The sequence below is a fragment of the Macaca nemestrina genome, chromosome 1 (genome assembly GCF_043159975.1).
Source record: "Macaca nemestrina isolate mMacNem1 chromosome 1, mMacNem.hap1, whole genome shotgun sequence".
Classification (NCBI taxonomy): domain Eukaryota; kingdom Metazoa; phylum Chordata; class Mammalia; order Primates; family Cercopithecidae; genus Macaca; species Macaca nemestrina.
In genome coordinates, this window is record NC_092125.1 from 216,522,303 (window position 1) to 216,547,683 (window position 25,381).

The 25,381-nt window shown below is 52.3% G+C and overlaps 1 protein-coding gene across 9 annotated transcripts in view; it reads right to left on the bottom strand.

The window, feature by feature from the left end:
* Positions 1-25,000, bottom strand: part of LOC105483137 (Rho guanine nucleotide exchange factor 10 like) — a 180,456-nt gene extending 155,456 nt beyond the window's left edge. For 8 of the 9 annotated variants that reach the window (XM_071099499.1, XM_071099497.1, XM_071099494.1 and 5 more), the window contains exon 1: positions 4,577-4,721. The gene's annotated coding sequence lies outside the window, so the exon portion shown is untranslated. Of the gene's footprint in view, positions 1-4,576; positions 4,722-24,773 lie in introns of those variants that run through there. The other variant, XM_071099483.1, reaches the window with a different exon arrangement.
* Positions 25,001-25,381: the final 381 nt, after the last annotated feature.

The following is a 25,381-nucleotide window of genomic DNA, read 5'->3' on the forward strand; positions in this document are numbered from 1 at the left end:
GCCGAGGCAGGTGGACCACCTGAGGTCAGGAGTTCAAGACCAGCCTGGCCAACATGGTGAAACCCCATCTCTACTAAAATACAAAAATTAGCCAGGTGTGGTGGCATGTGCTTGTAATCCCAGCTACTGTAATCCCAGAGGCTGAGGCAGGAGAATCACTTGAACCCAGGAGGTGGAGGTTGCAGTGAGCAGAGATCACACCATTGCACTCCAGCCTAGGCAACAAGAGTGAAACTCCATCTCAAAAATATATAATAATAGCCGGGCGCGGTGGCTCACGCCTATAATCCCAGCACTTTGGGAGGCTGAGGCGGGTGGATCACCTGAGGTCAAGAGTTTGAGACCAGCCTGGCCAACATGGTGAAATCCTGCCTTTACTAAAAGTACAAAAATTAGCCGGGCATGGTGGTGGGCTCCTGTAATTTCAGCTACTTGGGAGGCTGAGGCTCCCCCTGCACTTGAAACCAGGGGTGGAGGTTGCAGTGAGCTGAGATTGCACCACTTCACTCTAGCCTGGGCGAAAGAACGAGACTCCGTCTCTCTCTCTCTCTCTCTCTCTCTGTCTCTCTCTCTCTCTATATATATATATATATGTAATTTACTTAATGATGACTGTATATACTAAAAAAAAAAAATTGTTTTTGAGACAGAATTTTACTCTTGTCCCCTAGGCTGGAGTACAATGGCACGACCTCGGCTCACTGCAACCTCCACCTCCTGGGTTCAAGCAATTCTCCTGCCTCAGCCTCCCGAGTAGCTGGGATTACAGGCACGCACCACCACACCCGGCTAATTTTTTTATTTTTAGTAGAGACGGGGTTTCACCATGTTGTCCAGGCTGGTCTCGAACTCCCGACCTCAGGTGATCTGCCTGCCTCAGCCTCCCAAAGTGTTGGGATTACAGGTTTGAGCTACCACACCCAGCCTCAAAATTTGTTATAATGGCTGTGTTTAACAACTGGCTCATAAAATTCCTAAAATTTAGCAATCAGCTCTTATGTGTAGGTATGAGCTAGTTCCCAACTCACCACTGCCCAGGATCCAGCAGAGGCTCTATAAGGACTCCTGGGAATGTCATCAGACCAGGGTCCTGAAGGCAAATGGCTCTGATGCCCTCCACTGAGGTAGAGAGACCAAGAACTCTCTGGGACACGGCAAGGAAAGGACTGAGCTGGGCCCAAGGTGGCACCGTGGGGTGGAACAACTTTGGCACACTCAGTTGTTTTTTTTTTTTTGAGACGGAGTCATGCTCTGTCGCCCAGGCTAGAGTGTAGTGGCCGGATCTCAGCTCACTGCAAGCTCCGCCTCCCGGGTTCACGCCATTCTCCTGCCTCAGCCTCCCAAGTAGCTGGGACTACAGGCGCCCGCCACTTCGCCCGGCTAGTTTTTTTGTATTTTTTAGTAGAGACGGGGTTTCACCGTGTTAGCCAGGATGGTCTCGATCTCCTGACCTCGTGATCCGCCCGTCTCGGCCTCCCAAAGTGCTGGGATTACAGGCTTGAGCCACCCCGCCCGGCCCTCAGTTGTTAAAGAACTTGATTGTCTCCTGGACTTTAGACCCCTTGAGGGCAAGAACAGTGGCTCATTCACCCGTCTAGTCTAGCCGGGTGACAGGAATACAAAAGGCACTGGAGACAGCTGTGCAGAAGAAAGCAAGGACTGCGTGGCCAGGGAGTCCCAGGCTGAGTGCTGGCTCCTTCAATGACTCGCTTCAGCAGTGACATTATATGCTCATCTTCCTCATTAGTAAAATGGGTATGAACCCATCTCCCTGCCTAATTACTAGGGTGTTGTCAAAACAAAGAGAGAGCAGATATGAAAGTGCAATGTAAATCTATGTTATTATTATCTTATCATGGCATATATATCACTTACTTTATCTTTTCAAAATTAATCTAAGAAGATTACATGTATTCTTTCTACTCTATTCCTTCTCAATGTATAAGAGGTACATGCTTAAATCATCTAGCCCAGCACCTGGCACTCAGCGTATATTATAAATGTCTGTTAATTAATATACCATTTGTCCAAGTAACAGCACACTTTCCTCAAATATATATACACATATATATACACACACACATAAATATATATACACACACACACACACACACACATATATATATTTAAGACAGAGTCTCCCTCTGTCACTTAAGCTATAGTACGGTGGCACAATCACAGCTCACTGCAGCCTCGAACTTCCAGGCTCGGTTGATCCTCCCATCTCAGCCTCCTGAGTAGCTGGGACTACAGGCGTGCACCACCACATCCAACTAATTTTTAAAATTTTTTGTAGAGACGTGGTCTCCTGCGTTGCCCAGGCTGGTCCCGAACACCTGGGCTCAAGTGATCCTCCCACCTGAGGCTCCTAAAGTGCTGGGATTACAAGCATGAGCTACCATGCTCAATCTTCTTTTTATTTTTTTTCTTTTGAGATAGAATCTCATTCTGTTACCCAGGCTGGAGCGCAGTGGCACAATATTGGTTCACTGTAACCTCCGCCTCCCGGGTTCAAGCGACCCTCCCACCTCAGCCTCCCAAATAGCTGGGATTACAGACGTGCACCATCACACCCGGCTAATTTCTGTTTTTGTTTTTGTTTTGAAATGGAGTTTCGCTCTTGTCACCCAAGCTGGAGTGCAATGGTGCGATCTCGGCTCACTGCAACCTGCACTTCCCAGGTTCAAGCGATTCTCCTTGAGTAGCTGGGACTACAGGCATGTGCCACTACGCCCAGCTAATTTTATATTTTTAGTAGAGACGGGGTTTCACCATTTTGGCCAGGCTAGTCTTGAACTCCTGACCTCAGGTAATCTGCCCACCTCCGCCTGCCAAAGTGCTGGGATTACAGGCATGAGCTACTGAGCCTGGCCATAATTTTTGTATTTTTAATAAAGACAGGTTTTCACCATGTTGGCCAGGCTGATCTCAAACTCCTGACCTCAAGTGATCCACCCAACTTGGCTTCCCAAAGTGCTGGGATTACAAGCGTGAGCCACCACACCCAACCTCCTCTTATACTAACCTGGTACCTGGGCCCCAGAGCAGTCTACCAGCTTTCCCCCCTCCCCAGACTCCTCCAGAGTTAAAACTTGGAACAGAACTTGGGAACCATTAGTTATTAGACATTCATTTATTCAGCAACTATGTGTAGTGCACCCACTACGCACCAGGCACTGTTCTGAGCCGTGATCAAGGACAGGCATGGTCCCTGCTCCACTGGAAGACCGTAAAAAAAAGCCCCCCGCCCCCACGACTGGGGCAGGAACCCTCAGAGCATTGGGGCTAGCCTGGCTCACTGGACAGGAAGTAGCTCTGGAGTGAGAAATCAGAGGTGAAGGATGGGACCCACTTCCTGGATAGAGAGAACAGCCCGCAGAGGCTCTTTGGTGGAAGGGGAAGGGACAGGGGGCCTCGGGAAGGCAAGTGCCTGGGGACAGCGAGCATCATATTCGGGCACCACAGGAAGCCTTACAGGAGGGTTCTGAGCTTCACCCTGAGGGCCTGAGGAAGGGGCAGGGCAGTCCCCAGCCCACAGTCACAGGGAGCTTGGAGATTTCCGGAGGCTGACCTGCTATCTAGTCTGTGTGTCCAGGGCCTGAACACCGTGGGGGGCACAGTGCTGGGCGGATGCCAGGAAGAGCTATGCATTTTAATGAGCCCGCACAACCTGCCCTCTCTCCCCAGAATCCTAGGAGGAGCAGATGGGGCTACCGGCAGGTGGGGCGTGGCTTCCCAGTAGCATCCCTAAGGGAAGCCAAGGACTTTGGGGCAGCAATTGAGCTCCAAAGCCAGTGGGGAAGTGCAGTCCACTAGCCACCACCTCTCTGCTTGGCACTGACGCAATGCAGGGCCTCCTGACTTTCAGGGCCAAAGGAAGATTCGAGACCCCTGCCCCAGGGCTCTGGGAGAGGGAGGAAGAATTGTCCCCATGCTCCCTACAGTCAGGCCGACGCTCCCTCTCAGAGGCCATCCCAGACACTCCAAGGAGGCTGGTCTTCATGTAGGGCCCTCCTGTTCCAGAGGGATCCGGACTGGCGGCTCTGCAGCCACGGCCTCCGGCTGACCCGGCATCCTCTCCTCCCACAGTCTCCTCCTGCAGGAGGCCGTCCCGTTCCGCCTCTGGGCGGGGGTCCAGGGTGGGAGAGGCTGACTCACCACATAGGCGACAAGGGCACTCCCTGACTTCACCCGATCCCAGGGACCCCCAAGGTCAGCGCAGGAGGAGGTGGACCACAGCGGAAAGTGAGGCACAGGGTGGGGATGGGGGTTCCCAAACTGTCCTGACCCCAACCGGCTGGAGGCCACACACACACAAGCTGAAGTACAAAGGCCACTCGCCCTAGTAACACCAGAACTCCAGGGACACAAGAAGAGACCCACACCGAGGGGAGACGCGGGCGCGGGGCTCTCACACCCAGACACAGGGACACAGCGGCGGACACAGCCCCCGCCAGCCCACGGCGACACGCCCGGGACCTCCGGAGGACCCTGGCGCCTGGAGCGCCTCCCCCGCACTCGCAGACTCGGGGACACGCGAGGATACCGCGGAGGCAGGGCCCCCGCGCTCACTCACCCGCCTCGGCCGCCCGGGCCCGCGCCTTTGTCATGCGCGCCGCTCACAAAGGCGCTAGGCGGCCGGCGCCGCGCCTCCAGCTCCTCAGGCCGCCGCGGGCGCCCATGGCCGGGACGGCGCCCCCACCGCCGCCGCCGCCGCCCGAGCCAATGGCCGCGCCGCCCGCCGGCCCGCGAGGTCCGGGCCCGCCGGGACTGCGCCCGCGCCTGCCGCGCTCCGAGGCCTGGGCCCGCCGCCGCCGCCGCCGTGCGCGACGCGGCGCCGCCCCCACCCGCCCGGTCCCGGGGCGCCGCGGCTGAGGTCACCGCTTAACCCCTGGTGGCCGGGGCCGCGGCCGCCGCGCCCCCTCCCTGCTCCGAGCGCGCCGCGAGGGAGATGGGGCCTCCCCCAACCCGCTGCGAGCCCCCAGCGGTCCCGGCAGCCCACCCGGCCCCCTACAGTACGGGGCGGAAACTGAGGCCCGCGGGGATGGGGCCCGTCCCTGGCCACACGAGGACCTCCTCGCTCCTTCACCCACCCCGGGGTCCCCGCTTCCCGCCTCCTGCTTCTCCTTCCCCCGTTCTCCCGCGGAGAGATCCCGCAGGCGCGCAGGGTGCTGGCTTCTCCTCCCCCGCTTCAACATTTTGCCCTGAGGTTCCCCCAAATGGGTGAGATATTCCTGGGCCGGCCCCAGGGGAAACCCTAGACTTATGACCTGCCCCTCAACCAGTCTCAGCGGCCCCCTACTGCCCTCCCACCCCCGCCATGGCAACATAGGGAACCTTGCAGCCATGCACCCTAACCTCCAAGAACAACCCTGGCGGGTTCAGGCATTAGCGGCTTTGAGACTGACAACACCCCAGTGATGTAGCCCCATTTTCCCCAGAAGAAAACTGAGGCTCAGAACTGTGAGTAACTTGGCAAAGCTCACTGAGCAGCAAAGTGCTGGGACTGAGATCCTATCACTCCCCTGCCTTTGCAGCTCCAAAGCTGCCAAACACTAGGCACTCCCTCCTGAAATTCCAAAGAGGGCCTCTGGATATGATGCAATTAATTACAGTTATCAGGTCATTAATTAAGATTATCCGCGTTGTTGTTAAACACTCCCCCGCTACCTCTCTATTTGCAAGGAAATTCACACGCGGGCTTATCAGCAATTACTCCTGGGTTGATAATGATAAGTTCTGCAGCCTCCAAAGGGTACAGGTGCATGTAGGTTGAAATCATTTTCAGCTTGTGTTCCTTACAGCCTACAGCCGGCAAAAACGTTTTTTTGTTGTTGTTGTTGTTTGGGTTTTTTTTTTTTTTTTTTTTTTTTTTTTTTTTTGTAGTACTCCCTATTTGTCAGGCACCAACCTCAGGGGCTACCAATGAGACGAGGAAGCAGACAGACCCCAGCCCCGCCCCCTCGGAGCTCATAGGCTTAGGAGAAGACACAAATAAACAGAAGGCTACAGTGCAGTGAGACAAGTCACACAGGCCACACTCTGAAATCATCTTATTCACCGACTCGTTGGTTTGTTTATTATCCCTCTCCACACAAGAACATAAGCACCAGCCGGGCGCGGTGGCTCAAGCCTGTAATCCCAGCACTTTGGGAGGCCGAGACGGGCGGATCACGAGGTCAGGAGATCGAGACCATCCTGGCTAATATGGTGAAACCCCGTCTCTACTAAAAAATACAAAAAAACTAGCTGGGCGAGGTGGCGGGCGCCTGTAGTCCCAGCTACTCGGGAGGCTGAGGCAGGAGAATGGCGTAAACCTGGGAGGCGGAGCTTGCAGTGAGCCGAGATCCCGCCACTGCACTCCAGCCTGGGTGACAGAGTGAGACTCCGTCTCAAAAAAAAAAAAAAAAAAAAAAAAAAAAAAAAAAGAACATAAGCACCACAGAGTCGTCCTAAGCCCCAGGCTAGGGCAACACTGGCTCATAGTAATAGGCAGTGGATATTCTTTGAGCATTTTTTGCTCTGTTCCACACATCGTTCTAGTCATGCAGGAGACATCAGTGAACACAACAGGCACGGCCCCTGCCCTGATGTGAATAAATGATGGCAGGACAGCAGACAGGAGAGATTTGGGGATGCTAGCAAAGCAGGAAGAACACTTCAGATGTCCATTGAGTGACCTCAGGCTCATGGTATTAAGCTTTGGACCAGAATATGGACTTTTGGGTCCTGCTGTCATAGCCAGAGCCAAGTACACGTGCCAGAGCCAAGTACATGTCCCAGACCAACATTGCAGTCTTACACAATTTACTCCAACCCCTTCCTTGGCTATATGTTTTTTTTCTTTCTTTCTTTCTTTTTTTAAGAGACTGGGTCTTGGCTGGGCACGGTGGCTCACACCTGTAATCCCAGCACTTTGGGAGGCCGAGGCGGGCAGATCACGAGGTCAGGAGTTCGAGACCAGTCTGGCCAACATAGTGAAACCCTGTCTCTACTAAAAATACACAAAAAATTAGCCGGATGTGGTGGTGTGCGCCTGTAAGCCCAGCTACTCAGGAGGCTGAGGCGGGAGAATCACATGAACCTGGGAGGCAGAGGTTGCAGTGAGCCAAGATCATGCCACTGCACTTCAGCCTGGGTGACAGAAAGAGACTCTGTCTCAAAAAAAAAAGAGACTGGGTCTTGCCCTGTGGCTCAGGCTGGCACCATCAGCTCAATGTAACCTCAAACTCCTGGGCTCAAGCAATCCTCCTGCCTCAGCCTGCAAGTAGCTGGCACTACAGGTGCGGGCATGGTGGTGCCTGTAGTGCCTGTATTGCCAGGTAGCCATGCCTGGCTAATTTTTTTTTTTTTTTTTTTTTTTTGTAGAGATGGTGGTCTTACTATGTTATCCAGGTTGGTCTTGGACTCCTGGGCTCAAGAGATCATCCCATCTCGGCCTCCCAAAGTGCTGGGATTACAGGTGTGAGTCACCGTGCCCGGCCTCCTTTATTATCTTATTTCCCATCTGATCCCGAAATGTCTGACTCCTCCAGCTCAGGACGCCCTTACCTTCTTTTTTTTTTTTTTTTTTTTTTTTTTTTTTTTTTTTTTTGAGACGGAGTCTCGCTCTGTAGCCGGGGCTAGAGTGCAGTGGCCGGATCTCAGCTCACTGCAAGCTCCGCCTCCCAGGTTTACGCCATTCTCCTTCCTCAGCCTCCCGAGTAGCTGGGACTACAGGCGCCCGCCACCTCGCCCGGCTAGTTTTTTGTATTTTTTAGTAGAGACGGGGTTTCACGGTGTTCGCCAGGATGGTCTCGATCTCCTGACCTCGTGATCCACCCGTCTCGGCCTCCCAAAGTGCTGGGATTACAGGCTTGAGCCACCGCGCCCGGCCGCCCTTACCTTCTTTGGTTGTACTGAGTGTTACCCTCCCCTCCAAGAACCATCACAAGGCCCAGAATCCCCAGGAGGCCTTTTCACATGGCCTCCTCCATTCCCTGATCTCCCCCTCCTCTGAGCTCTATAGCACCTAGTCCTTTTGTTATAAGTTGGCTCTGGGTGATAACTGATTTGACCCATCTAGCTTGAGGGCAGCTATGATACAGCCTTGAGGGCAGGGGTCATGCCCCAGACCCCCATTGTCCCCCCAGAGTCCAGCACAGTTTAGGGGCATACTCTTTAGAGGATCATAATGGATTCTAAAGGACACCCTAGAACCCTTATCAACAGAACCCTCTGGGTCTAGGGTTCCAAACCACCTGCTCATAAAACAAATTGAGTCTGCAGAAGCATTTTGTTTTGCCTATAGTGGTTTTCTTGTTGTTGTCAGTTGCCATCATTTAGTCATTGGGAGATTTCCCATAAAAAGTCAGATTGCAGCCAGGAGCAGTGGCTCATGCCTATAATCCCAGCACTTTAGGAGGCCAAGGCAGGAGGATTGCTTGAGGCCAGGCATTTTAGACCAGCCTGGGCAACATCGAGAGACCCCCATCTCTACAAAAATAAAAAATAAACCTAGCCAGATGCAGTAGTGCATGCCTGTAGTCCCAGTTTGCTCAGGTGGCTGAAATGAGAGGATCACTTGAGCCCAGGAGTTTGAGGCTGCAGTGAGCCATGATCCCACCACTGCACCCCAGCCTAGGCAACAGCATGACCCTGTCTCTGAAAAAAAAAAAAATTAAAAGCCAGATTTTTAGCTTCTCTTAACAAATCTGAAGATCTGATAATGCCAGGTCCACCTTCCCCCATGGCCACACTCTGCAGGGCCCCAGGAGTGGTGGCCCTTGAGACACAGCTGTGCTCTCTACTTGTCAGTGTCACTCCCAGCCCTCTGTCACTCCTCTGATTTGAGGCCCCTCCTCTGTGATTTAGTGTTTTAATTTCATTTTCCCCCTCTACTCTCCACTTTGATGAGAAAGAATCACATCACAAAACATACGCTGGAAAATAAATAAACCTGCAGCCCTCACAGTCCAGGCCAGCCCTCAGCAGGCCACATCCTCACGTACTCTTGTCCTGACATGCACCTGCCTCTTCACTCTCACTTTCCCAAAAGCACATTCTTTTTTTTCTTTTTTGAAGATAGAGTCTTGCTGTGTCACTGAGGCCGGAGTGCAATGATGTGATCTCAGCTCACTGTAACCTCCACCTCCCAGGTTTAAGTGACCCTCCTACCACAACCTCCTAACTGAGACTACAGGTGCACACCATCATGCCCTGCTAATTTTTGTATTTTTTTTTTGTAGAGATGGGGTTTCACTATGTTGCCCAGGCTGGTCTTGAACTCCTGGACTTAAGTGATCCTCCCACTTTGGCCTCACAAAGTGCCGGGATTACAGGTGTGAGCCATTGTGCCCTACCCCAGTTGTACACTCTAACCTCCACAGCACAAATGAATGCACAGGTGTTTCTCTGAGCCTTTGCCCTCGGCTGGAATACCCCTGACTACTCCATCCCCCAGACACTATGGTTAATTGCTTTTTAGTGCTGTTAACATAAATAGCACCTTCTCTGGGAGCTCTTTCCAAGGACTTCCGCGGTGGGCCCCTGGTTCCTACCCGCAGCCTGCATTCCCTGGTCAGTGTGCCCTGCCTACCATGTGTGGTGGCATGTATGCCACGTGTCTCCTCCCCGGACTGTGAATCCACGGAGGCTGGACTCTGTTGTTTCATTCCGGGTGGTATCCCCGGCACCTGCTCCAAAACCTGCTGCAGCATAGACACGAGACAAATATGTGCTGAATAGATGAGTGGATGGGTTTCAATAGCCACAAAAGGAACAAAAAGGATTTCTGGGAACATTTCCATGTCCCAGAACATTCAATTAACCAGAATCACCCACTCACTGAGCACTCTGGTGAGGGCAGGATTTATTGTGTAAGCAAAATCATCGATGATACATTACATCTGGATGGGACTCAGGAGTCCATCCTCGTTGTCTCCACTGCTGACCTGGGAAAGAGGGAATGAGGGCGTACAGGGGTGGTATTTCCCTGGTCAGAGAGGCTAGGTGACCTGTCCAAGGTTGCTCAGCAATCTGGTGGAAAAGCCAAGATGGGGACCCAGGGCCCTCGCTGCTGCCTCCCAGTCTGGCCCCGCTCCCACCAGTCAGCTCCATAGTGCAGGGGTCCCCAATCCCCTGGCCATGGACCAGAACCAGTCTGTGGCCTGTTAGGAACCAGGCCACACAGCAGTAAGTGAGTGGCAGGTAAGCAAACTTCATCTGTATTTACAGCCACTCCCATCACTCACATTACCACCTGAGCTCCGCTTCCTGTCAGATAAGCAGCGGTGGCATTAGATTCTCAGAGGACCACAAACCCTATTGTGAACTGCACATGCGAGGGATCTAGATTGCACGCTCCTTATGAGAATCTAATGCCTGATGATCTGTCACTGTCTCCCATCACCCCCAGATGGAACCGTCTGGTTGCAGGAAAACAAGCTCAGGGCTTCCACTGATTCTACATTATGGTGAGTTGTGTAATTATTTCATTATATATTACAATGTAATAATAGAAATAAAGTGCACAATAAATGTCATGCACTCGAATCATCCCGAAACCATCCCCCAGCCCCAACCATGGAAAAATTGTCTTCCATATCCACAAAACCAGTTTCTGATGCCAAAAAGTTTGAGGGTGATCAAAAAAGTAGATCAAAAAGTTTGATCTACCTCTGCCGTAGAAAAGAAACTGGCTGGGCATGGTGGCTCACACCTGTAATCTCAGCACTTTGGGAGGCCAAGGCAGACGGATCACCTGAGGTCAGGAGTTTGAGACCAGCCTGGCCAATATGGCAAAACCCTGTCTCCACTAAAAATATAAAAATTAGCTGGGCATGGTGGCACGCGCCTGCAATCCCAGCTACTAGGGAGGCTGAGGCAGGAGAATCACTTGAACCCAGGAGGCGGAGGTTGCAGTGAGCTGAGATTGTGTCACTGCACTCCAGCCCAGGCGACAGAGCAAGACTCCTTCTCCAAAAAAAAAAAAACAAAAAAAAAAAAACAAAAAAACAGAAAATGGGTGGGCTGGGCATGTTGGCTGGCAAGGCACAATGACTCACATCTGTAATCCCAGCACTTTGGGAGTCCGAGGTATGTGGATCACTTGAGGTCAGGAGTTCGAGACCAGCCTGGCCAACATGACGAAACTTCGTCTCTACTAAAAATACAAAAATTAGCTAGGTGTGTGGCAGCTGCCTGTAATCCCAGCTACTCAGGAAGCTGAGGCAGGAGAATCTCTTAAACCCAGGAGGCGGAGGTTGCAGTGAGCCAAGATCACGCTGCTGTACTCCAGCCTGGGAGACAGAACAAGACTCCGTCTCAAGAGAAAAAAAGAAAGAAAGAAAGTGGGTGGATGGGAATGTGGACTTCCCAAGTCTGGATATCCGCCTCGCATAGGCAGCATGAATGGAGAGTGCCCAGCCAGCAGCCAGTCCTTATTATGCACTACGTCATCAAGCCAATCGTGAACAGGCTAGTATCAAAGAGAGAATGGGTCACATTTTGCTTACAAATGAGGATGATAGAGTCTGTCTTACCAAGTTGAAACCCTCTTTCCATAACATTCCTGCCCCTGTTCAATAGGACAGGAATTTTGAGGGGAGCTGGGATGCACTAAGCAACCCCTGAAGTCTTCTAGGTTCTTCATAATCCAGGACCTGCATTTGGGGGGAAGCAAGCTCAGGTCAAAGACACAGCCACAGGTGTCCCAGGGGATCAGGCGGAAGGCAGCCTGACTTCCCTGAGCTGCTCCTTTACGGGACTTAGTGTCAGGAGAGACTAGTCTGAGTAGCCCATTCTCCTGGTGATGCAGTGTCAAAATAACCACGGCAGGCCGGCACAGTGGCTCACGCTTATAATCTTAGCACTTTGGGAAGCCAAGTTGGGAGGATTGCTTGAGCCCAAGAGTTCAAGACCAGCCTGGGCAACATAGCAAGACTCCATCTCTACAAAAATAATGATAAAATAATAATAGCAAATGCCTAATAGCACTCTCTATATACCAGGTTCTGTTTAAACACTTCACATGTATTAGCTCATTTAATCCTCACAGGAACCCTATAAAGTGGATACTTTTATCCCCATTTTACCGATGAGGAAACTGAGGCACAAAGACACTCTGTCCTAGCCTTGAATGTTCGTCAAAATGACCTGTTCTTACTCAGCACCCCTTCACTTGAACCACTTGAGTGGATTTTTATTCCTTGAAAGCAAAGAAGCCTATGATGAGAGGAGAGATGAATATTCGGGAGGTGCTGTTTGTCCCTGGCTACTGTCCTGGTGCAGGACGAAGGGGCCATTCCTGAGTCCTGTGCAAGAAGAGTGACCAATTAAGGCACAAGGTATCCCCAGCACCCTGCTTTAACCTTCCTGTATCTCCTAAAACAGAAAAGACCAAGTGGGGGAGGGGCGCGGGTACGGTGGTTCACACCTGTAACCCCAACACTTTGGGAGGCCGAGGTAGGCGGATTACCTGAGGTCAGGAGTTCGAGACCAGCCTCGCCAATATGGTGAAACCCCGTCTCTACTAAAAATACAAAAATCAGCTGGGTGAGGTGGTCTGCGCCTGTAGTCCCAGCTACTCGGGAGACTGAGGCAAGAGAATAGCTTGAACCTGGGGGGGCGGAGGTTGCAGTGAGCCGAGATCACACCACTTCACTCCAGCCTGGGCAACAGAGCGAGACTCCATCTCAAAAAAAAAAAAAAGTCAAGGGGAAAGGGACAAAGGACAAAGCTTTAGCACAGGGTAAATGTAGGCTGGGGTATCAGAGGCAGCTGCAAACACATACAGCTCCTCTACCCAGCAGGCCAAACCCCGCAGGCCCCAGGGGGCCACCTACTCCTCAGGGCTATCTGCAGCCTCCTCTAGGGATAACAGGCAGAGCACTTGGGGCTGTCTGTTGAGCCAAGGGGAGGTTGCATTTCTCGGCTTGGGGCCTGGCCAAGGAGCCAGAAAGGACAAGGAGACAAGGTCTTTGCTTCCTGGCATCAGATTACTGCTCCAACCCAGGGCTCAGAGCACCAGGCCAGGCTCCCAGGCATAAGAGTTGCTGGTCAGCTGATGGCAGACAGGGCAGAGGGCCTGTTCTAGAAGTTACCATAAAGATAGAGGGAATGTGTCACTGGCTGCTGAGGAGAGGAAGCAGAGAGAGAGCCCAGGGGACACAGTGAACCTCTAGCCTTGCCAAGCAGACCTGGCTGGAGACTGTGGGCCAGGGCAAGAGGTCCTCAGGAGGGCAGGGCCTAGAGAGAGACTTCAGTGACACTTGGTGGGTGGGTGGCGGGGGGGGGTGCTCAGCTCCCACTGGCTGGCCTGGGCTGTGGCAGGAGGGCCTGGCCATGGCTGCAGCCTGGCACCAGCCCCAGAAACCTTCATCATCCCACAGTTTCACTGCCCAGGGCGGGGAGGCTCCATAAGCTCCCTGGTCTCCCAGATGAAAGACGCTTTCTAAGAGTCATAAAACCATCCCCACTCAGAACAATGGGCTGTTATCCGGCTGTGTCCTTCACATAAACTCCCATGAGCAACACACCAGAAGCTGCAGGCAGGGGTTTTATAGACTGGCTTTTTGGACCAGCCCCAGAGCTCATTACCATCTACTCCCTTGCCCTCTGCAGAGGCTGTGTGGAGGCGGCATGGAATCACACCCATCTCTCCCGTTTACAGAGGCCCACTGTGTGCCACGCCTCCAGGCAACCCTGCAAGGAAGGTGGCTCTATCCTGCTTTATGAATAAATACAGAGGCCCAGAGAGGTTAAGTGACTTGTCCAAGGTCACACAGTGGGTGAGTGAAAGAGCTGGGGTTTAAATCCAGAGTCCATGCTCCTTCCCCCAGACTGTGTGACCTCTGGTTAAGCTTGCCCAAGTCTTCCCCCAAAACTCAAGAGGTTAAGCTCCCAGATATGACATCTTCTGAGACCTGAAAGCCCAGGATGGTCATGTTGACCCACCTAGTGGGTCAGCAGAGGCACAGGGGGTGGGTCACCTTGGAAGGGAGACTTAGCACGTCAGGGACATGACATGAAAGAGGCCCTGAGCCCCTTCCCTCCACCAAAACCCAGAGTCCCCACTGTATCCCACATTCACCCCTCCAAAGACCTTTCACCCCATTCCTCCTCTGAAGGCCACCTGTGCTGATGATGTCCCCACTTTTATTGTGCATCTGTCTACATTTACCATATGCCAGGCTCTGCAGTCTTCATGCATGATCCCATTGACTATTGCAAGAACTCTGTAGAATGTCTGCCCTCTTTTTTTTTTTTTTTTTTTTTTTAAGATGGAGTCTTGTTCTGCTCTGTCGCCTAGTCTGTAGTACAGTGGCACGATCTCGGCTCATTGCAACCTCTGCCTCCCAGGTTCAAGCAATTCTCTTGCCTCAGCCTGCCAAGTAGCTGGGATTCTAGGGCGCCTGCCACCATGCCCGGCTAATTTTTGTATTCGGGGTTTTCACCATGTTGGCCAGGCTGGTTTCGAACTCCTGACCTCAAGTGATCCACCCACCTCGGCCTCCCCAGTTGCTGGGATTACAGGCATGAGCCACCACGCCCAACCATAATGGCTGCTTTCAAGATCTCCTTTTTCATACAAGAAACTGAGGTCCAGAAAGGTAAGTAGCGTGCCTGAGGTCACACAGCAAGTAAACAACAGATTCTAGGTCTATCTGACTCTCCCCCACCACACTGCCCCAAAACTTCACAATGTGGGTCCAGCCGACACTCTATCCCCACCTTCTCAATCCCACAATACTGGCTCACAACCCTGGGTGTCACCACAGATGCATGGATAACAACAATAACAGCTGCTCCTTCATGGGTACCTTCTGAGTGCCAACCTCACCACCCCCTGTACCATCTCCTATCTACACAACAACCCTCAATGTTGATATTGCAATTCCTATTCTGCAGATGAGGAAACTGAGGCTCAGAAAGGGGAAATGTCTTACCCATTGTCCCGCAGAGCTGGTAAGTGGGGGTGCCAGGGTTTGAACTCTCTTCTCTCTGGTTCCAGAACCACTGTTCCTTCCAGGTAAGCCAGCATGACAGTGAGACCACACCATCCCAATAAAGACTTGGCATGCATTCAGCAAACATCCCAGGTGCCTAGGGTGTGCCCAGCACCATTCCAGGAGCCGCCAGTGAAAGAAACAAGACTGCTGTGTGGCCAGGTGCGGTGGCTCACGTCTGTAATCCCAGCATTTTGGAAGGCCGAGGCGAGTGGATCACCTGAGGTCAGGAGTTCAAGACCAGCCTGGCCAACATGGTGAAACCCTATCTCTACTAAAAATACAAAAATTAGCCAGGCGTGGTGGCAGGCATGTGTAATCCCAGCTACTCAGGAGGCTGAGGCAGGAGAATCGCTTGAACCTGGGAGGCAGAGGTCACAGTGAGCCAAGATCGTCCCACTGCACTCCAGCCTAGGCAACAAGAGCAAGATTGCGTCTCAGAAAAAAAAAAAAAAAAGACTGATATGATCCTGGCCCCATGGCCCCATAAGCCCCATGGAAGGTTACCAGGGACCCCCGATCATTCCTGGCTGCTCTGCTTAGAGCCTCACTTATAGCTGCCTCCTCTCATCCTCCAGTGCCACCCCTCTCCTCTGAGCTCCCAGGAACTTCCCAGATAGCCTGCCCCAGCCCCTGCGAAGGCAGTCCACAGCTCTTCATCTCATGGGTCATTTTGCCCTCGGATGCTTCTCAACCAGCTCCTAACTGGGCAAACCAGATAGGCAGCTGTGGTGGCCCAGGCTTCCCTGAAGAACCCCTTAGACCCAGCCCAGAAGCCACGGCTGGCATCCACAGCACCTTTGTGGAGGTGGTTTGCTCATGGGCGGCTTCCCCACCCTGAGAAGCTGGCTTGGGGTCTGCCCTATGTCACCATGCCCTCTACTGTCTGTGGCTGCCAAGGACAAGCCAACTGCTCAGAACAACTCATGGATACATCTGGTTAACTAGTTAATGCCAGACCCTGTGTTAAATAATCTTAATTGGCCGGATGTGGTGGCTCATGCCTGTAAACCCAAGGCATGAGAGGCCAAGGAAGGCCAAGGAAAGTGGATCACTTGAGGTCAGGAGTTCAAGACCAGCCTGGCCAACATGGTGAAATCCTGTTTCTACTAAAAATACAAAAATTAGCTGGGTGTGGTGGTACGTGCCTGTAGTCCTAGCTGCTTGGGAGGCTGAGGCAGGAGATCGCTTGAGCCCAGGAGGTAGAGGTTGCAGTGAGCCAAGACTGTGCCACTGCACTCCAGCCTGGGCAACAGAGCGAGACTCCATCTCAAAAAAACAAAACAAAACAAAACAAAATGATCTTAATCATCATCATCTGCATCACCATCATCACAACCATCACCATCAACATAGCTAACATTTATTGAACACTTGCTACACGACAAGACCTGAGCCAGCCCTTTACTGTATTATGCCATGGAAACACAATAATCCCATGAAGTAAGTACTGGAACCATCCCACGCAACAGATGAGCACACCGATAAGCAGAGACGTTAAGCCGTAGCACCAAGTACTATAGTGCTTGTTAAATTGTCTGTTACCCCTGCTATACTGTAATCCTCCTGAGGGCAGGATCATGTATCCAGTGCACAGAGCTGTGTCTCCAGAATGCAGTGCCTGGCATAGAAGAGGAATTCAATAAACAGTCTTTAGATGAATGAATGGATGGAGGATGGATGGATGGATGAAAATTATGGGTGGTGGACAAATGGATGGATGGAGGATGTCTGGATGGCTGGCTGGATGGATCGATGGATGCATGGATGGATGGATGGATGGATAGATGGATGGATAGATGGATGGACAGATAAATACAATTGAAAACCAAAAGGAGGACAAGCACAGTGGTTTATGCCTGTAACACTTTAAGAGGTCAAGGTGGGAGGATCACTTGGGCCCTGGAGTTCAAGACCAGCCTGGGCAACATAGTCTACAAAAAGTAAAAATAAATTATACAGGCATGGTGGTGTACGCCTGTGGTCCTAGCTACTTGGGAGGCTAAGATGGGAGGATCACTTGAGCCCGGGAGTTCAAGGCTGCAATGAACTGTGATCATGCCACTGTACTCCAGCCTGGGGGACAAAGCAAGACTCTGTTTCAAATAAATAAATAAACAAACAAACAAAGAAAATAATTATCTTAATGAATTTTTTTAAAGTAAAGAAAACCAAGAGGAAAAGGAAAGGGGCCGGGTGCAGCAGCTCACACCTATAATCCTAGCACTTTGGGAGACCAAGGCAGGCAGATCACTTGAGTTCAGGAGTTTGAGACCAACATGGCAAAACCCCATCTCTACTAAAAATACGAAAATTAGCCAGGTATGGTGGCTTATGCCTGTGGTCCCAGCTACTCAGGAGACTGAGGCAGGAGAATCGCTTGAACCCCGGAGGCATAGGTTGCAGTGAGCCAAGATCGTGCCACTGCATTACAGCCTGGATGACCGAGTGAGACTCTATCTCAAAAAAATAAAAAAAAAAAAAAGAAAGAAAGAAAAGAAAAAAGAAAAGGAAGAGGAAAAGCACTAGAGGGCAATAACCCTCCTTTCCCAGTCACCCACCCCCTCAGTGAATAGGTCGGAAACTGGATGCAGTTTTTCTGCTAACTGGAAAATCCCCTGGCAAGGATTCCAGGCAAAGCAGAGAAGAGTATGTTGATGTTTTAGGGGTAGGGAAAAAAAAAAAAAAAAGGAGCGTCCTGGGGGTGATGAACTTTGAGAGAGCTCAGTAAAGATAGCAGCGTACAGAGTCTGATCAAGCATTTTCCCAGAAGCCACTGGGAATTTAACCTGCTCAATCCCAAACTACAGGTCTCTGGATGAGCTCCGGCTGGGGGGAACGGGTGGTGCCATAAAATGTCTCCAATGTAGTGAGCTCCCTGCCCTGTGGCTCCAGGGTGGGGCCTGGGAACAGAGCCTTGCCAGACTCTCAAGTTCTGTTCAGAGTCAATCCCAACCCATTCCCTGGGTGCTGTCTCAGAATTGTGTGTGGGGCACCGGCCAGCAGCCTAGAACTTTAGGGAGATGATTCTCTGGCGTATTAAAAGACCTCATGCTGACCCACAAATCCTCTGACCACATGAATTCTGATCAGCGGCGTCAGCCAGCCACCCGGTTCTGGGGTGAGATCAATGTGAAGCAGGTTGCCCCCTTCCCCCACCCCTGCATTCCCTGATCAGAGCCCAGGGCTTCCAGTTTCCTGTGAGAGAAGCAAGACTCAGAGATGAAACAACCCGGTAGTCCCAGGAAAGCAGGCATGGAGGCCTGTGGCCCAGTTTCGTAGTTTCCAGAACAACTTTTCAAGAAAATGAAGAAGAGATAAAGGCTAGAAAGCAGAGTGGGATCCCTGCCCCACTTAGAGACATCCACCGCCTGAATGGAACAAGTCATTGCCGTCCAAGACAGCACAACGAGGCATCCCGCCATCCCTGAGCCTTGTCTTTTTTTTTTCTTTTGGAGACAGGGTCTCACTCTTGTCCAGGCTGGAGTGCAGTGGTGTGATCTTGGCTCACTGCAACCTCTGTCTCACAGGCTCAAGCAATTCTCATGCTTCCGCCTCTAAGTAGCTGAGACTACAGGCACGCACCGCCACGTCTGACTAATTTTCATATTTTCAGTAGAGATAAGGTTTCGCCATGTTGCCCAGGCTGGTCTCAAACTCCTGGGCTCAAGCAACCCACCCACCTTGGCCTCCCAAAGTGCTGGGATTACAGGTGTGAGTGACTGCGCCCAGCCAGCCTTGTCAATTTGTCAGAAACGGAGTTGGGGCAAACCTGGTGCCAAGACGTGGCCTTCCTTTCACTGAGCATTTGCTATGCACCAGGCTTAGTGATCTGCCTGGGATAACTCTCAACCCTCTCAACACCTCAGTGAGACCAAGTGACTCAACCAAGTTCACACCATCTGAAGGGACAGAGCTGAGATTTGAACCCAAGTCTGACCAAAAAGTCCAAATTTGTCCACTAATAAGGTGGAAAGGACTTAGGAGGCCTCTTCTCCCGCAAACGTTGGCATTCCGGGTTTATTCCAAAAATTGGCCACACAGACTCGGGGCAGGTTTTTACAGAGATCGCTCCAGTCTTGGCCAGTCCCCCGAAAATCAGAAGCAATAAGAACCTCCCCCGCATTCCTGTGCTCCCTGGGCTTTGCGGCCATGCAGGGAGGAAGGAGAGGGAGCACTGGCAGGGAACCCAGAGAGGGCACCCGGGAGCCACCCATTCGAGCAATTCAGAGACTTTCAGAGCTGGCAGGGCCCTGAGGAATCGGGGGTGGGGTAGAGGGAGTTATTGCCCTCTAGTTATTTTCCTCCTGGTTTTCTTTACTTTTTTTTTTTTTTTTTTTTTGAGAGAGAGGGTCTCGCTCTGTCACCCAGGCTAGAGTGCAGTGGCGGGATCTCAGCTCACTACAACCTCCACCTCCAGAGTTCAAGCAATTCTCCCGCCTTGGCCTCCAGAGTGGCTGGGACGCAGGCGCACGCCACCATTCTTGGCTAATTTTTGTATTTTTAGCAGAGACGAGGTTTCACCATGTTGGCCAGGCTGGTTTCAGACTCCTGATCTCAAGTGATCTGCCCATCTCAGCCTCCCAAAGTGCTGGGATTACAGGCATGAGCCACATCACTCAGCCTCTTTACTTTAAAAAAAAAATTATTAAGAAAATGATTTTATTTCTTTATTTGGAAAGGAGTAGCGCTCTGTTGCCCAGGCTGGAGCACAGTGGTGTCATCACAGCTCACGACAGCCTCCAACTTCTGGGCTCAGGCGATCCTTCCATCTCAGCCTCCCGAGTAGCTGGGACCACAGGCGTGTGCCACCATGAACAAGACTAGAACCCATGGCTCAAGCCAACATCCTGCTTTCCTAGAGAGAGAAACTGAGCCCCCAAGAGGGCAAGCATTTGCTCAAGGTCATGCAGGGCGTGAAGAATGGAGTGGGGAGCAGAGGCAGCCTCCTGGCTCCCAGCCTAGGGTCCCATCCGCCACCCCAATTGGCTCAAACCAACCATGACATTGGGACCCTTTTTACCAGATAGAACGGATTTATCAGATTTAATTATAACATTGCTCACGGGGAGAGACAGGGTAGACTAAGATGGGGAGGGAGAAGGTGGGCAGGGGCACTACCTAACCCCACTGGCTCCCTCCCTCTCCTCCCTCCCCCTGCTGGGATATCGGATGTCTTTACAGTAGCTGAGCTGGGTTTGGCTGGGCCAGGAGGAAGGACCAGGGTTACCTGCAGAGCAGGTCACAGTGTGGTCGGGAGAGGTCCCTGTTTTCTTGGTTCCCCTTGAAACAAAGGCCGCCTCTGTTTCTGAGACAAGGAAGGATGGGGGAAGGGGGTCTCTGTCATTCTGCTGAAGGAAAAAATGGGAGCAGGCCTGAGCAGGGGAGAAGAGGACTTACTTGGTGGCAGCACCAGGCCACCTGCCTCAGACCTACCTGCTAAGCTCCTAAACTTTGTTCCTATAAGCCTGGTCTCCTGGAATCCAAGGAGTCCATGCTGCAAACTCGTTCACTGCTTCTTGTCTGAGTACCCTGGGAGACTCTCATTCCCCGGGGTGCTTACTTCTGGGAACATGAAGACCAGACCAAGTTCAAATCCTTGGTTCCCCATCTCCTGGTCCTATGACCTTGAGTAAGTGAGTTCATGTCCCTGAGTCTCAGCTTCCCTACAATAGAACATGGCTTGTGTTCCTGCATCCCAAAGTCATTTTATACACACACACACACACACACACACATATATATATATATATATATATATATAAAATTTTCCTTGAGACAGGGTCTCACTCTGCTGCCCAGGATGGAGTGCAGTAATACCATCTTGGCTCACTGCAGCCTCGACCTCCTGGGCTCAAGTGATCCTCCTACCTCAGCCTCCTGAGAAGCTGGGACAACAGGTGAGCCACCACACCAGGCTAATTTTTGTTTGTTTGTTTGTTTTTTGTAGAGTTGGGGTTTTACTATGTTGCCCAGTCTGGTCCAAGGTCATTCTTTTTTTGTTTTTGTTTTTTTCTTGAGACAGAGTCTCCCTCTGTCACCCAAGCTGGAGTGCAGTGACACAATCTCAGCTCACTGCAACCTCCACCTCCCAGGTTCAAGCGATTCTCCTGCCTCAGCTTCTTGAGTAGCTGGGATTACAGGTGCACAACACTCTGCCCAGCTAATTTTTGTATTTTAGTAGAGATGAGGTTTTGCCATGTTCACCAGGCTGGTCTTGAACTCCTGACCTCATGTGATCCATCTGCCTCAGCCTCCCAAAGTGCTGGGACTACAGGCATGAGCCACCATATCCAGAGGTCCAAGTTCATTCTAAGGATTAAATATCAAAGCTTTCAGTCACAGAAGAGACTGGAGACATGGCTTGGGTAATTACCTCTCTTCATACTAATTCTCTGTGTGCATGTGCCAGTGTTGAAAAGCATTCCCAGACATGACTATCATTCGCAGGGAATAAATCACCAGCCCCTGCACTCAGATGGTGTGACCCAGGCCACAAGAGATTCAGTGGCTTGTTTAATGTCCTATAAAGGCAGAAACAACTCTAGAATCCATGGCTCAAAAGTCCCACTGTAGCCCAACCCAGAGGCACTGAGTGGGAAGAGCAGGAAATCAGGATTCAGCCAAGCCAGGCTCTAGTCTTGGCTGTGCCATGAACAGTGTGTGACCTTGGGTGGTGACTTAGGGTGAAGTATGCTTTCAACTTTCTGACTGGTGATTTCAGTGTCATTGACCAGCTATGTGACCCAGGGCAAGTGACTTCATCTTTCTGGACCTCAGCTTCCTCATCTGTGAAATGGGGTTGCCAGGAGGGCTCAATGAGCTATGGCCTAAAGGATGCCTGGCACAGAGCTTGGTATACGGTGGGTGCCCAATAAATGAAAATGTAGCAATGGTGGGCTGGGTGCAGTGGCTCACTCCTGTAACCCCAGCACTTTAGGAGGCCAAGGCGGGCTGATTACTTGAGGCCAGGAATTCGAGACCAGCCTGGCCAACATGGTGAAACCCCATCTTTACTGAGAATACAAAAATTAGCCAGGCGTGGTGGTGGGCGCCTGTAGTCCCAGCTACTTGGGAGGCTGAGGCAGGAGAATCACTTGAACTCAGGAGGCGGATGTTGCAGTGAGCCGGGATCACACCACTGCACTCCAGTCTGGGCAACAGAGCTAGACCCCATCTCCAAAACAAAAAAAGAAAAGAAAAAGAAAATGTAGCAATGGCAACCACAGTTCACTGCAGCCTCAAACTTCTGGGCTCAGGTGATCCTTCCATCTCAGCCCCCCGAGTAGCTGAGACCACAGACGTGTGCCACTAGGAACATGACTAGCATTAGTAGTTAATATTGCTGTGATTAGTATTATCATTAGGAGAAGGAGAAGACGGGATGGGATCAATTTAAGAATCTCTTGTTCCCATGACTGCCCTGGAGAGGAAGTCTAGGAAGAAGATATCGGGGATGTGAATGGAGCCAGGCCAGTCATCCCCCTGAAAGTCCCAAAGTCTCATTAACTGAAGAGATCCAGCCAGAAGGACTCCTGGCATCACACTCAGAGCAAGCCTTTGCGGGGACAGAAGAGAGGGGTAGCCCTCTCTTCTGCCACCTCAGGAGACTCTGATTTAGGGGCCAAAAGCTGGGGAGACAGCCCTGCCTCAGCAGCCCTGACACTTCTGCCCCTGACGAGGATTTCTCTGGAGGAAAAACCACATAGAGGAGGAGCCAGCCTTGGTGTGGAGCATGCTCTGTTAGAAGCCGGGGGTCGGGAGGTTGGAGAGGCAGGATCTGACTCTGTTCCATCACTTAGCTGTGCGGCCCCAGGCAGCTCACCTGACCTCTCTGAGCCTCCATCCCTCAACTATGAGCATTATCACAATTCCTGCCCTTCCCAGCTCCCCAGGCTGTTGTGAGCACCCTTCAGGACGGCGTCGGCTGGCTTTGTAAACTGTCCAGCACCGTAGGATGAGGTGCTGCCCTCATTAACCACCAAGCTCCCCTAAATAGATGGGCAAGGTGGGGTGGACAGGCAGCACATGAGGTGCCACTCCAGGAGGTCAAAATGTTAAGAAGGAAACAGACGCAGGGCCCAGGCCCCTCCCACCCCTCTGCCACGCCCACTCTCACCTCCTGCCTCCTTTGCCCAGGACACTCCAAGGAAACCCTGACAGTGGTGTCGGAGATCCCGAGCCACAGCTTTCAACCCTCCCTCTGTTATTGCACGCAACTGTCCTGGGAGTCATCAGTCATTGGTCCTGGATTCTGGTAGCTGGGGGCTACGTGAGGATAGGGTAATCTGCCAAGGAGGCAAAGCAGGTGACAGGAGAAGAGCTTGGATGGTGGCATTTCAGCCCCAGGAGGCCAACCAACCAGAGCGTCACGCAGTCACCTAAATGTCCCCCTTCCAACCTCAGCTTCACCATGCCAGGCAGGACCCCCTCCCTAGGAAGTCCCGTTCTCCTATGGTAGCAGCCAAGTACAGCAGCTAAGACCTTGGCTGAGCCCTGGAACCACACTCCCTGGGTTCAAAACTCGGCTCCTCCTCCTCAAGCTCTGAAATCTTGAGTAAGTTACTTAACCTCTCTGTGCCTGTTTCCTCTGCTATAAAATAAGAGTGATACCAATAACACTTACCTCATTGGGGTGTCGGGGATGAAAGGCATTTGCACACCTACTGTACTTTGTTAGCAAAGTGCTCGCCACGAAGTAAGTGCCCAGTAATTTGCCAGACACTGGCCATGCAAATAAAAGAGACTGCCTCCAAAAACAGTGAGCGCTACGCCTGTAATCCCAGCACTTTGGGAGGCCAAGGCAGGTGGATCACCTGAGGTTGGCAGTTCGAGACCAGCCTGACCAACATGGAGAAACCCTGTCTCTACTAAAAATACAAAATTAGCTGGGCGTGGTGGCGCATGCCTGTAATCCCAGCTACTCGAGAGGCTGAGGCAGGAGAATCGCTTCAACCTGGGAGGTGGAGGTTGTGGTAAGCCAAGATCGTGCCATTGCACTCCAGCCTGGGCAACAAGAGGGAAACTCCATTTCAGGGAAAAAAAAAAAAGTGAGCTCTCCATTCCCAGGGATAGTCAAGCTGTGGCTAAACAGCCACCTGTCGGAGGTTCATGGCCTAGATGACCTTCAAAATGCCTTCCAACTGTGAGCCCATAAAATCCCCCTGTGAAATGGCTCCCACCAGCTGCATTCCTCCTCCCTGCTGAGGCCCGGATGACATGGGAGAGCTAACGGGGGTGGGTGGCGGGGGGAAAGCAGGGAGAAACAGCCAGGAGCCAGGAGGACCAAGGAAGGAGCCCTGGGCAGGGAGTCAGCCAGTCCAGCTTCTAGCCCCAGTTCCGCCATCAATGCATCAATCCACCTTCGTTACTCCCTCTCCCCCAAGCCTCAGTTTTCCCAGCTGTAAAATGATGCCATTGAACTGAAGCCATCTCAAGCTGCGTCCCTCACTCTGTGACCCTAAGAAGGAAGTGAGGAAAGCACCCCCCTACACATGCCCTTGCAGTCCACCTCTGCCGTTCTCACTCCAGGTTGCCGTGACCTGCCCCGCTAGGTGGCTGCAGGGTTGGGGTCACACCCATAGAGGCACCCAGCATGGTTCTCCTCACCGAGTCCATCCCAAGGTGGCCCCAAGCTCCAGCACCTGCTGAGAGGGAGCAGGGTGTCCCTGGGCCTGATGCACAAGGGTGTCAACGACAGCGGGGACCCCTCCCCCACGACCTCCAAAAGATTTTCCTCCAACTCAGTGAGGGGCAGAGATGGTTAAAAACAGAAAGGAAACTGACCTCAATCCTGTGCAGTCCAATCGCGGTCCTCCGGGAAGGGAGCACAAATGACAGGGGCAGCCCCCTTCTATTGGGAAGGGTCCCGTCTGTCAGTTGAAGTAGCTGGAAGGACAGGCAGGAGCCCAGAGGGTGAGTACACTGGCTCCCAGGGTTGGGCCCACACAGGGCCCAGGTGTGTGAGTCACTCACTTGCCCGACCTGCCGGGCAGGCGAGGGTGGTGAGCAGAAGGACAGGAGGCGGCCCTGGCAGTCCACGAGGAAAAGCTAGACTGAGCCAAGCCAGCCAGGGCTGGGCCATCCATCAGCCAGCCTGGGAGGGCCAGAAAGCTGGCTCGGGTGAGGAAGGGAGGGGCGAGAACCAAGATGGGGCCTCCAGAGGGGGGTGCCAAGCAGTAGGACTGAGCTCCGACGACTGCCCGCTGGCCCGGGAAGGCACACAGGGCCCGGGTACAGGGCAGGGTTGGAGGGTCACCCATGGGCTGCACCCCTTTTAGCCAGAGAAGGTGGAAAGGAATATGTTTGACGTCGGAAAGATGCAAGCGCCAATCCCTGCCCTCTCCAGCCGTGTGACATCATGCAACCGGCCTTGTCTCTCTGAGCCTCAGTTT